Source organism: Bufo bufo, chromosome 5 (genome assembly GCF_905171765.1).
Source record: "Bufo bufo chromosome 5, aBufBuf1.1, whole genome shotgun sequence".
In the NCBI taxonomy this organism is placed as follows: Eukaryota; Metazoa; Chordata; class Amphibia; order Anura; family Bufonidae; genus Bufo; species Bufo bufo.
The window spans coordinates 368,838,336-368,851,477 of record NC_053393.1 but is presented as its reverse complement, the minus strand read 5'-3'; the positions used below and the strand labels follow the sequence as shown (position 1 = coordinate 368,851,477).

The following is a 13,142-nucleotide window of genomic DNA, read 5'->3' as shown; positions in this document are numbered from 1 at the left end:
GCTTGAAATTAGAATTTTGTGAAAAGGTTCAATATTCTAGGCTCAAAGAGTCACACTCTAGTCAGCGAATTAATCCATATCCCCTGAGCAAAGGGTACCTGAGATTGTGACTTTGGGGTTTCATAAGCGGTAAGCCATAATTACTAGATTATAACAAAGGCTTGAAATATCTTGCTTTGCATGTAATGAGTCTCTCATATGTTAGTTTCACCTTTTAAGTTGCATTACTGAAATAAATGAACTTTGCACAATATTCTAATTTTTCGCGTTTCACCTGTACATGCTCCAACTGGCAGCCAATTATCAGTAAGGAACTAAAAAGGGAGGTAAACAGATGATAACAAAAGGAACTAGACATTTCTCTCTGATAAGATGTATTACAAAATTTCTTATGGTCTCTTGTATTATTTTTTTTATTTTTTATTCTGGAGCAACTTTGTGATAACTCATTGTGCAGTCCCTGTTATTCCTCCTAGAAACGAATGACTAAATTGCCACATGGATGTTATCTTGCTAAAGGAGAGTGTCCCTACAAAGTGACACTGGCAGCACTGATTACACAGTGTGAGAGTGCAGCGATACACACTCACCTTATAACACCTAGATGGCAATTTATTAATAAAATCTATAGTAAAAATAACAGAGCAATGTAAAAGTTCTTAGAAGGGATGCTGTAGGCTTATGATGGGAAATATACGGTAATTAATGATTTACTAAATTAGACATTTCAGAAGCGGTGACCGCTCTTCTTTAATCCTTCAATGCTGCCACCATTATTTTCATTGTATTTACTGTCAAAGTGTATAAGGCCTTATGCACACGACCGTTGTGTGCATCCGTGGCCGTTGTTCCGTTTTCCGTGATTTTCTGCGGACCCGTTGAAAACTCGGAAAATGCACCGTTGTTCATCCGCGGCCGTGATCCGTGTTTCCTGACAGTCAAAAAAATATGACCTGTCCTATTTTTTTGACGGACAACGGTTCACGGACCCATTCAAGTCAATGGGTCCGTGAAAAAACACGGATGCACACAAGATTGGCATCCGCGTCAGTGATCCATGGCCGTAGGCTACTTTCACACAGACGGATCGCAGATCCGTCTGCATAAAAGCTTTTTCAGAGCTGAGTTTTCACTTAGTGAAAACTCAGATCCGACAGTATATTCTAACACAGAGGCGTTCCCATAGTGATGGGGACGCTTCAAGTTAGAATATACTAAGAACTGTGTACATGACTGCCCCCTGCTGCCAGGCAGGAGGGGCACACCCGCTCCCTCCCCAGTTTTAAATTCATTGGTGGCCAGTGTGCCCCCTCTCCCCCCCTGTATTACATTCATTGGTGGCCATTGCGGCCCCCCTCCCTCCCCTGTATTACTGTACATTCATTGGTGGCCAGTGGGCCCCCCCTCCCTCCCCTGTATTACTGTACATTCATTGGTGGCCAGTGCGGCCCCCCTCCCTCCCCTGTATTACTGTACATTCATTGGTGGCCAGTGCGGCCCCCCCTCCCTCCCCTGTATTACTGTACATTCATTGGTGGCCAGTGGGCCCCCCTCCCTCCCCTGTATTACTGTACATTCATTGGTGGCCAGTGGGCCCCCCTCCTAATTAAAATCCCCCCCATCATTGGTGGCAGCGGAGAGTTCCGATCGGAGTCCCAGTTTAATCGCTGGGGCTCCGATCGGTAACCATGGCAACCAGGACGCTACTGCAGTCCTGGTTGCCATGGTTACTTAGCAATTTTAGAAGCATTATACTTACCTGCGATGGCTGTGACCGGCCGGGCGCTCCTCCTACTGGTAAGTGACAGGTCTGTGCTATAAGCAATGCGCCGCACAGACCTTTCACTTACCAGTAGGAGGAGCGCCCGGCCGGTCACAGACAGCGAAGGTAAGTATAATGCTTCTAAAATTGCTAAGTAACCATGGCAACCAGGACTGCCGTAGCGTCCTGGTTGCTATAATTTCCGATCGGAGTCCCAGCGATTAAACTGGGACTCCGATCGGAACTCTCCGCTGCCACCAATGATGGGGGGGGGGGGGATTTTAATTAGGAGGGGGAGGGAGGGGGGCCCACTGGCCACCAATGAATGTACAGTAATACAGGCGAGGGAGGGGGGGCCGCACTGGCCACCAATGAATGTACAGTAATACAGGCGAGGGAGGGGGGCCGCACTGGCCACCAATGAATGTACAGTAATACAGGGGAGGGAGGGGGGGCCGCACTGGCCACCAATGAATATACAGTAATACAGGGGAGGGAGGGGGGGGCCGCACTGGCCACCAATGAATTTAAAACTGGGGAGGGAGGGGGGGTGCCCCCTGCTGCCTGGCAGCACCTGATCTCTTAAAGGGGGCTATGATACGCACAATTAACCCCTCAGGTGAGGCACCTGAGGGGTTAATTGTGCGGATCACAGCCCCCTGTAAGAGATCGGGTGCTGCCAGGCAGCAGGGGGCAGTCATGTACACAGTTCGTAGTATATTCTAACTTGAAGCGTCCCCATCACTATGGGAATGCCTCTGTGTTAGAATATACTGTCGGATATGAGTTTTCACGATCTAACTCAAATCCGATGGTATATTCTAACAGAGGCATTCCCATGGTGATGGGGACGCTTCAAGTTAAAATATACCATCGGATTGGAGAAAACTCTGATCTGATGGTATAATAGGGACTCCTGACTTTACATTGAAAGTCAATGGGGGACGGATCCGTTTGCAATTGCACCATATTGTGTCAACGTCAAACGGATCCGTCCCCATTGACTTGCATTGTAAATCAGGACGGATCCGTTTGGCTCCGCACGGCCAGGCGGACACCAAAACGACTTTTTCCTTCATGTCCGTGGATCCTCCAAAAATCAAGGAAGACCCAAGGAAGAAAAAACGGACACAAATCACGGACCTACGGACCAGTTTTTGCGGACCGCAAAAAAAAACGATCGTGTGCATGAGGCCTAAGGAAAAGAACACATTCTACATCACATCCACTTTGAAGAAGGAAAAGCCACACAGTTTAAAAAAAAATATTTATGCAGATAGTTAAAAATATATTAAAGGGGTTTTGTGGAACTTAAAGGGGTTGACCACTTTCTGGCTATTATCGACCAGTGTATATACAAAACTGACTACATGACACTAATATGGCCTCTCTTATATTTCTTAAGCCATGTCCCCTTGCTGGACAAAAAACTTTGGTGCCGTCTGCATAGAGGTCCTGCTCATAAGATGGCTGCTGATGGAGGGTCATGTGACCAGACATAGCACTCTCCTACATTTAAAAACACTGCTCTAAATTCCCAATAGTACAAGTGCAGATAGCAGGTGCAGCAAGTGACTGGTGCAAGGCAAATGTGGAGCCCATATTCAATAAGGGCTTTAGGTATTCCACAGGTAATTATAGACCAGTCAGCTTAACTTCTGTTGAGGGAAAAATGCTTGAAGGAATCAGACACCTGCAGCTAAGGCTACTTTCACATCTGCGTTTTGCTGTCCGTTTTGACATCTGGCACAGGGTCTCAAAACCTCAGCAAAACGCTTCAGTTTTGATCCCATTCATCAATGGGGGACAAAACTCAACAAACTGGAATAGAGCGCACCAGAATGCATTCTGTTCCGGTTTGTTGTGTTCCCATGCCGGACACAAAACTGCTGCAAGCAACATTTTTGTGTGCAGCATGGGAAACTGAAGAAGCCGAATCAGACACCAAAAACTAGGGATCGACCAATATAGATTTTTTTTAGAGCCAATACCGATACTCTGTGAACTTTCAGGCAGATAGCCGATAATGTATACCTATATTCTGTGCATTTTCATTTTTGAAAAAAAAAAAAAATATATTAATTCCTACACAAATCTGCTGAAAATGAACATGTTTATTGTTAACGTTTAGCTTTTTTTTGCAAATCTTTCTGTTTCACTAACTTTTAGCCCCCTTAGGGGCTAGAACCCTTGTCCTAATCACCCTGACGGAGCTGTATCAGGGTGAATAGGACTTACACTCTCCCTGAGGTCGGGAGCAGCTATGTGATTCTGCAGCCAGCTCCTGCCTCCTGTTGAATGAATGAGTCTACATCATTGGTGGCGCATTGGCCACAGCCCCTCCCCTCCTCTTCTCCTCTCATTGGTGGCAGCGGCACAGAGCGGAGGGAACACCGCTTCCTTCTCCCCTGTGCTGCTGAGGGAACACGGATCGCGCTGACAGCGCGCTGCTGTCAGCGCGATCCGTGTTCCCTCAGCAGCACAGGGGAGAAGGAAGCATTGTCTCCCTCCGCCCTGTGCCGCTGCCACCAATGAGAGGAGAAGAGGAGGGGAGGGGCTGTGGCCACTGCGCCAAAAAACGTTGTAAGTCAATGGGCAGTCATTTTTTTCGTGTCTATTGACTTGCATGGTTTTTGGTAGGGATCGACCGATTATCGGTTTTACCGATATTAATCGGTTATCGGACGATATTCAGGATTTTCAATGTTATCGGTATCTGCATCTATTTTGCCGATAACGAATCGGGAACAAGGGTCGCGCTAACGTTTTTTGGACTTTCGATATAATACAACCGGATCCATTCTGAACATATGCAGCCGGTTGTATTATTATAACGGAAGCGGTTTGATGTAGTTTTGAGATCCCATGCCGTATCTCAAAACCGGACAGCAAAAAAACGCAGATGTGAGAGTAGCCCAATTTCCTCAATCGGTAATGACCACCGCAGACATTTAACCCCATTAGATGTCGGAGACTCTGAAATGGCTAAAACCTGAAAGTGTGAACTTCCAGGTAAGGAACACCTCCCCCAGCGGAAATTCAGGAAGACAATCCTTTACAGTACTGATGTCACGTTCGGGTGTGGGAGGGAAACACCACACCGAACATAGGAGGGAAAGTGGTGAGGGAACAAGGCCTGGAAACTAGGGAAAGGAGATGGACACCTCCTACTAAAACCCTAATCCAACTCCTGACTGACTACCAGTATTAACAGACCAGGGAGGTAGGAGAGTTCATATACCAGAATACCTAGTGTCCTAACTCACCCTATAGGACCCTGGTACTAATGTCAGGACTGAGACAACCTGCTCCTCCAAAAGGAAGGACAAACAGGAGTCTACCTCAGTCCTTAATACAAATGACAGGGAAATGCAACACATAAAAACCCAAACAAAAAGGGAAAGAAAACACAACTTCAAGTGGTTAAGGCAGCACCAGGAACTCATCCGAGATCCACACACTAGCTATCCACAACTCAATCAGAAGCTATAAACCGCATAGCATAGTGGGAGGAACAACAATAAAGAGAGAAGGTTAAATGACCCGAATAGCCGCACCTGGGGAAAGAAGGTGTGGCAAGCACCAGAAAAGACAAAGACGTCATTTGATCCAAACGGAAAACATGTCAGATCAAACCACGTGTTGCCAGTCTCACCGATCCCCTGCCTCCTGTTGCTGGAATGTCCGTGACAACTGAGTCTGAACCTGTAGCAGGGTTCCAGTCTCATTAGTTCATTAAAGTTCAGGCCAGCAGGTGGCAGCACTGAACTGTAATATAGTAATTTATGTATAGAATAATGGAGCAAATTCCATTATTCTGTACAAATTGCAAACTGATGGCCAAGCCTTTAAATGTTAACCCCTTCAAAACAGAGCCGGATTCCCCTTCATGTCCAGGCCTTTTTTTTGCAAATCTGAAGTGTCAATGTATGTGGTAAACATTTTGGAATGTTTTTTTCTTTTCCCACCTATTCAGAGACTGTTTCCTTGTGACACATAATACTTAGTGGTAAATTTGAGTCAATATATTTTACCTTTATTTATAAAAAAAAATCCAAACGTTACTGAAAATTTAACCCTTTGGATACCGGAGGTTTTTTCGGTTTCATTTTTCTTCCCTATTTTCCTTGAGCCATAACTTTTTTATATTTCTGGTCACATAGCTATATGAGGGCTTATTCTTTGCAGGACAGGTTGTACTTTCTAATGCCAACATTAATTGTGGAATAAAATGTAGTTTTGTTTGGCTGTTAAACCTTGCTTTGTAACTGGAAAAAAATTATTAAAATGGAAAATCTGCCAAAAAAGTGAAATTTTGAAATTGTATCTCCATTTTCCATTCATTCATTCTTGTGGAACACCTAAATGGTTAACAAAGTTTGTAAAATCAATTTTTAATACCGTGAGTGGTGTAGTTTCTAGAATGGGGTCATTTTTGGGTGGTTTCTATTATGTAAGCCTCACAAAGTGACTTCAGACTTGAACTGGTCCTTAAAAGGTGGGTTTTTGAAAATTTCTGAAAGATTTTAAGATTTGCTTCTAAACTTCTAAGCCTTGTAACATCCCCAAAAAATAAAATGTAATTTCCAAAATGATCCAAACATGAAGTAGACATATAGGGAATGTAAAATAACAAATTCTGTAGGTATTCCTATGTATTATAGAAGTAGAGAAATTGAAACTTAAAAATTTGCAAATTTTTTAAAATTTATGGTAAATTTTGTATTTTGTTTTATAAATAAAAATGTTTTTTTTTTACTCTATTTTACCAGTGTCATGAAGAACAATATGTGACGAAAAAACAAACAAACATTCTCAGAATGGCCTGGATAAGTCAAAGCGTTTTAAAGTTATCACCACATAAAGTGACACTGGTCAGATTTGCAAAAAATGGCCTGGTCCTTAAGGTGAAAATAAGCCCAGTCTCTAAGGGGTTAAACCTTTATTTTTATTAATTTTTTTGCGATGATTTTGTGGCTCATATATGAGCCTATAAATTATGTTTTTTAATTTTGGTCTATCAGGGATTTTTAAAATGCCATTTAAAGAGGACCTTTCACCGATTCTTACCCTATGAACTAAGTATACAGACATGTGGAGCGGCGCCCGGGGATCTCACTGCACTTACTATTATCCCCGGGCGCCGCTCCGTTCTCCTGATATGCCCTCCGGTATCTCCGTTCCCTAAGTTATGGTAGGCGGAGTCTGCCCTAGCGCTGGCCAATCACATTACAGAGCTCACAGCCTGGGAGAAAATAACCTCCCAGGCTGTGAGCTCTGCGCTGCGATTGGACCCCCAAAGTATTGGAATGCATTGTAAAGGATTGGACCCCCAAAATTTCAAGTCCTAAAGTGAAACAAAAAATAAAGTGAAAAAAAAAATTTGAAAAAATAAGGTTTCCCCCCCAAAAAATTAAAATTTCAAGTAAAAATAAACAAAAACGTCATTTTCCCCTAAATTGGTAAAAAAATAGAAAAAAAAAAATAAAGTATACATATTGGGTATCGCAGCGTCCGTATCGACCGGCTCTATAAACATATCACATGACCTAACCCCTCAGATGAACACCGGAAAAAATAAAAAATAAAAACTGTGCTAAATAAACAATTTTTTTGTCACCTTACATCACAAAAAGTACAACAGCAAGCGATCAAAAAGGCGTTTGCCCACCAAAATAGTACCAATCTAACAGTCACCTCATCCCGCAAAAAATGAGCCCCTACCTGAGACAATCGCCCAAAAACTATGGCTTTCAGAATATGGAGACACTAAAACATGATTTTTTTTGTTTCAAAAAAGAAAATCATTGTGTAAAACTTACATAAATAAAAAAAAAGTATACATATTAGGTATCGCTGCATCCGTGACAACCTGGTCTATAAAAATACCACATGATCTAACCCGTCAGATGAATGTTGAAAATAACAAAAAATAAAAACTGTGCCAAAACAGCTATTTCTTATAACCTTGCCTCACAAAAAGTGTAATATAGAGCAACCAAAAATCATATGTACCCTAAACTAGTACCAACAATACTGCCACCCTATCCCATAGTTTCTAAAATGGGGTCACTTTTTTGGAGTTTCTACTCTAGGGGTGCATCAGGGGGGCTTCAAATGGGACATGGTGTCAAAAAACAAGTCCAGCAAAATCTGCCTTCCAAAAACCGTATGCATTCCTTTCCGTCTGCGCCCTGCCGTGTGCCCGTACAGCGGTTTACGACCACATATGGGGCGTTTCTGTAAACTACAGTTATCAGAGCCATAAATATTGAGTTTTGTTTGGCTGTTAACCCTTGCTTTGTAACTGAAAAAAAATTATTAAAATGGAAAATCTGCCAAAAAAGTGAAATTTTGAAATTCTATCTTTATTTTCCAGTTATTCTTGTGGAACACCTAAAGGGTTAACAGTTTTTAAAATCAGTTTTGAATACCTTGAGGGGTGTAGTTTCTAGAATGGGGTAATTTTTTGGGTGGTTTCTATTATGTAAGCATCGCAAAGTGACTTCAGACCTGAACTGGTCCCTAAAAATTGGGTTTTTGAAAATTTGTGAAAAATTTCAAGATTTGCTTCTAAACTTCTAAGCCTTGTAACATCCCCAAAAAATAAAATATCACTCCCAAAATGATCCAAACATGAAGTAGACATATGGGGAATGTAAAGTAACTATTTTTGGAGGTATTACTATGTATTATAGAAGTAGAGAAATTGAAACTTGGAAATTTGCCATTTTTTACAAATGTTTGGTAAATTTTGTATTTTTTTATAAATAAAAATGTATTTTTTTGACTTCATTTTACCAGTGTCATAAAGTACAATATGTGATGAAAAAACAATCTCAGAATGGCCTGGATAAGTCAAAGCGTTTTAAAGTTATCACCACTTAAAGTGACACTTGGCAGATTTGCAAAAAATGGCCTGGTCCTTAAAGAGGACCTTTCACCGATTCTTACCCTATGAACTAACTATACAGACATGTGGAGCGGCACCCGGGGATCTCACTGCACTTACTATTATCCCCGGGCGCCGCTCCATTCTCCTGATATGCCCTCCGGTATCTCCGCTCACTAAGTTATAGTAGGCGGAGATACCAGTCCCTAAGTTATGGTAGGCGGAGTCTGCCCTAGCGCTGGCCAATCGCAGCGCAGAGCTCACAGCCTGGGAGGTTATTTTCTCCCAGGCTGTGAGCTCTGCAATGCGATTGGCCAGCGCTAGGGCAGACTCCGCCTACCATAACTTAGGGAACGGAGATACCGGAGGACATAGCAGGAGAACGGAGCGGCGCCCGGGGATAATAGTAAGTGCAGAGAGATCCCCGGGCGCCGCTCCACATGTATGTATACTTAGTTCATAGGGTAAGAATCGGTGAAAGGTCCTCTTTAAGGTGAAATAAGGCTGTCCCCCAAAGGGGTTAATAACCATTTACCCCCTTAGGGGCTAGAACCTGGGATTTTTTCATCCCTTGTCCTATTCACTCTGATAGAGCTCTATCAGGGTGAATAGGACTTCACACTGTCCCTGCTGCTCTGTGCACACAGCATCAGGGATGTTACCATGGCAGCCAGGGCTTTAGTAGCATCCTGGCTGCCATGGTAACCGATCGGAGCCCCAGGATTACACAGCTGGGGCTCCGATCAGAAGCTGCGACTGCACCACCAATGAGGGGAGGGGACCCTGTGGCCACTGCCACCAATGATTTTAATACTGTGGGGGTTGAGAGGGTCCGGCGCACTGTGCCACCAATGATTTTAATGGGGTGAGGGGTTGAGGGGGGGGGACGCACTGCGCCACCAATGATAATTACCCCTTAATACAGGAGGCGGGTACTGGCAGATCAGCGGCAGTTAACCCCTCAGGTGCCGCACCTGAGGGGTTAACTGCCGCTGATCGCAGCTCCCCGTCAGGGGCAGGGTGCCTGCAATGCGATTCTGGCTGTAGCGCAATGGCAGCGTAGGGAGAAGGAACGCACACTAGTGAAGCTGATGTCTCCTCCCCATCGCTCCGATAGTAATTAGCATGTGGAGCAGGAGAGGAGACAGTAATGGGGCACAGCGTGCGAACAGAGCGAACCGCTCTGTGTAGGAAAAGTCATATCATTGGTGGTGCAGTGCGCCCGCCCCTCCTCCGCCCCCTCTCTTCTCATTGGTGGCAGCGCCAGCAGCACAGGGGGAGGGAGGAGAGCTTCCTTCTCCCATGTGCTGCTGAGAGAACATGAGCGCGCCGACAGCAGCGCGCTCATGTTCAGAGATACTAGACTGCGCAGACTGTTTACCTGAAACAGTCTCTGAATAGGTGGGAAAAGAAAAAAAGATTCCAAAATTACCACCACATACAGTCGTGGCCAAAAGTTTTGAGAATTACATACATATTGGAAATTGGAAAAGTTGCTGCTTAAGTTTTTATAATAGCAATTTGCATATACTCCAGAATGTTATGAAGAGTGATCAGATGAATTGCAAAGTCCTTCTTTGCCATGAAAATTAACTTAATCCCCAAAAAAACTTTCCACTGCATTTCATTGCTGTCATTAAAGGACCTGCTGAGATCATTTCTGTAATCGTCTTGTTAACTCAGGTGAGAATGTTGACGAGCACAAGGCTGGAGATCATTATGTCAGGCTGATTGGGTTAAAATGGCAGACTTGACATGTTAAAAGGAGGGTGATGCTTGAAATCATTGTTCTTCCATTGTTAACCATGGTGACCTGCAAAGAAACGCGTGCAGCCATCATTGCGTTGCATAAAAATGGCTTCACAGGCAAGGATATTGTGGCTACTAAGATTGCACCTCAATAAACAATTTATAGGATCATCAAGAACTTCAAGGAAAGAGGTTCAATTCTTGTTAAGAAGGCTTCAGGGCGTCCAAGAAAGTCCAGCAAGCGCCAGGATCGTCTCCTATGGAGGATTCAGCTGCGGCATCGGAGTGCCACCAGTGCAGAGCTTGCTCAGGAATGGCAGCAGGCAGGTGTGAGCGCATATGCACGCACAGTGAGGCGAAGACTTTTGGAAGCTGGCCAGCAAAGAAACCACTTCTCTCCAAAAAAAAACATCAGGGACAGATTGTTCTTCTGCAGAAAGTATGGTGAATGGATTGCTGAGGACTGGGGCAAAGTCATATTCTCCGATGAAGCCTCTTTCCGATTGTTTGGGGCATCTGGAAAAAGGCTTGTCCGGAGAAGAAAAGGTGAGCGCTACCATCAGTCCTGTGTCATGCCAACAGTAAAGCATCCTGAGACCATTCATGTGTGGGGTTGCTTCTCATCCAAGGGAGTGGGCTCACTCACAAATTTTGCCCAAAAACACAGCCATGAATAAAGAATGGTACCAAAACACCCTCCAACAGCAACTTCTTCCAACAATCCAACAACAGTTTGGTGAAGAACAATGCATTTTCCAGCACGATGGAGCACCGTGCCATAAGGCAAAAGTGATAACTAAGTGGCTCGGGGACCAAAACGTTGACATTTTGGGTCCATGGACTGGAAACTCCCCAGATCTTAATCCCATTGAGAACTTGTGGTCAATCCTAAAGAGGTGGGTGGACAAACAAAAACCCACTAATTCTGACAAACTCCAAGAAGTGATTATGAAAGAATGGGTTGCTATAAGTCAGGAATTGGCCCAGAAGTTGATTGAGAGCATGCCCAGTCGAATTGCAGAGGTCCTGAAAAAGAAGGGCCAACACTGCAAATACTGACTCTTTGCATAAATGTCATGTAATTGTCGATAAAAGCCTTTGAAACGTATGAAGTGCGTGTAATTATATTTCACTACATCACAGAAACAACTGAAACAAAGATCTAAAAGCAGTTTAGCAGCAAACTTTGTGAAAACTAATATTTGTGTCATTCTCAAAACTTTTGGCCACGACTGTATATTGACACTTTAGATTTGTAAAAGAAGGCCTGGGCAGGAAGGTGAAACCAGCTCTGTTTTGAAGGGGTTAACATTTAAAGGCTTGACCATCAGTTTGCAATTTGTATAGAGTAATGGAATTTGCTCCATTATTCTATACATAAATTACTACACTGCTCAAAAAAATAAAAGGGAACACTTAAACAAACACAATGTAACTCCAAGTCAATCACACTTCTGTGAAATCAAACTGTCCACTTAGGAAGCAACACTGAGTGACAATCAATTTCACATGCTGTTGTGCAAATGGGATAGACAACAAGTGGAAATTATAGGCAATTAGCAAGACGCCCCCAATAAAGGAGTGGTTCTGCAGGTGGTGACCACAGAACACTTCTCAGTTCCTATGCTTCCTGGCTGATGTTTTGGTCACTTTTGAATGCTGGCGGTGCTTAACTCGAGTGGTAGCATGAGACGGAGTCTACAACCCACACAAGTGGCTCAGGTAGTGCAGCTTATCCAGGATGGCACATCAATGCGAGCTGTGGCAAGAAGGTTTGCTGTGTCTGTCAGCATAGTGTCCAGAGCATGGAGGCGCTACCAGGAGACAGGCCAGTACATCAGGAGACGTGAAGGAGGCCGTAGGAGGGCAACAACCCAGCAGCAGGACTGCTACCTCTGCCTTTGTGCAAGGAGGAACAGGAGGAGCACTGCCAGAGCCCTGCAAAATGACCTCCAGCAGGCCACAAATGTGCATGTGTCTGCTCAAACGATCAGAAACAGACTCCATGAGGGTGATATGAGGGCCCGACGTCCACAGGTGGGGGTTGTGCTTACAGCCCAACACCGTGCAGGACGTTTGGCATTTGCTAGAGAACACCAAGATTGGCAAATTCGCCACTGGCGCCCTGTGCTCTTCACAGATGAAAGCAGGTTCACACTGAGCACATGTGACAGACGTGACAGAGTCTTGAGATGCCGTGGAGAACGTTCTGCTGCCTGCAACATCTTTCAGCATGAGCGGTTTGGCATTGGGTCAGTAATGGTGTGGGGTGGCATTTCTTTGGAGGGCCGCACAGCCCTCCATGTGCTCGCCAGAGGTATCCTGACTGCCATTAGGTACCGAGATGACATCATCAGACCCCTTGTGAGACCATATGCTGGTGCGGTTGGCCCTGGGTTCCTCCTAATGCAAGACAATGCTAGACCTCATGTGGCTGGAGTGTGTCAGCAGTTCCTGCAAGACGAAGGCATTGATGCTATAGACTGGCCCGCCCCTTCCCCAGACCTGAATCCAATTGAGCACATCTGGGACATCATGTCTCGCTCTATCCACCAACGTCATGTTGCACCACAGACTGTCCAGGAGTTGGCAGATGCTTTACTCCAGGTCTGGGAGGAGATCCCTCAGGAGACCATCCGCCACCACATCAGGAGCATGCACAGGCGTTGTAAGGAGGTCATACAAGCACGTGGAGGCCACACACACACTACTGAGCCTCATTTTGACTTGTTTTAAGGA

At 44.5% G+C, this 13,142-nt stretch overlaps 1 protein-coding gene across 4 annotated transcripts in view; it reads right to left on the bottom strand.

Moving 5' to 3' along the window:
* The window catches only part of RIPK1 (receptor interacting serine/threonine kinase 1), a 165,258-nt gene that overhangs the window by 112,966 nt on the left and 39,150 nt on the right, over nucleotides 1-13,142 (bottom strand). The window lies entirely within an intron of this gene.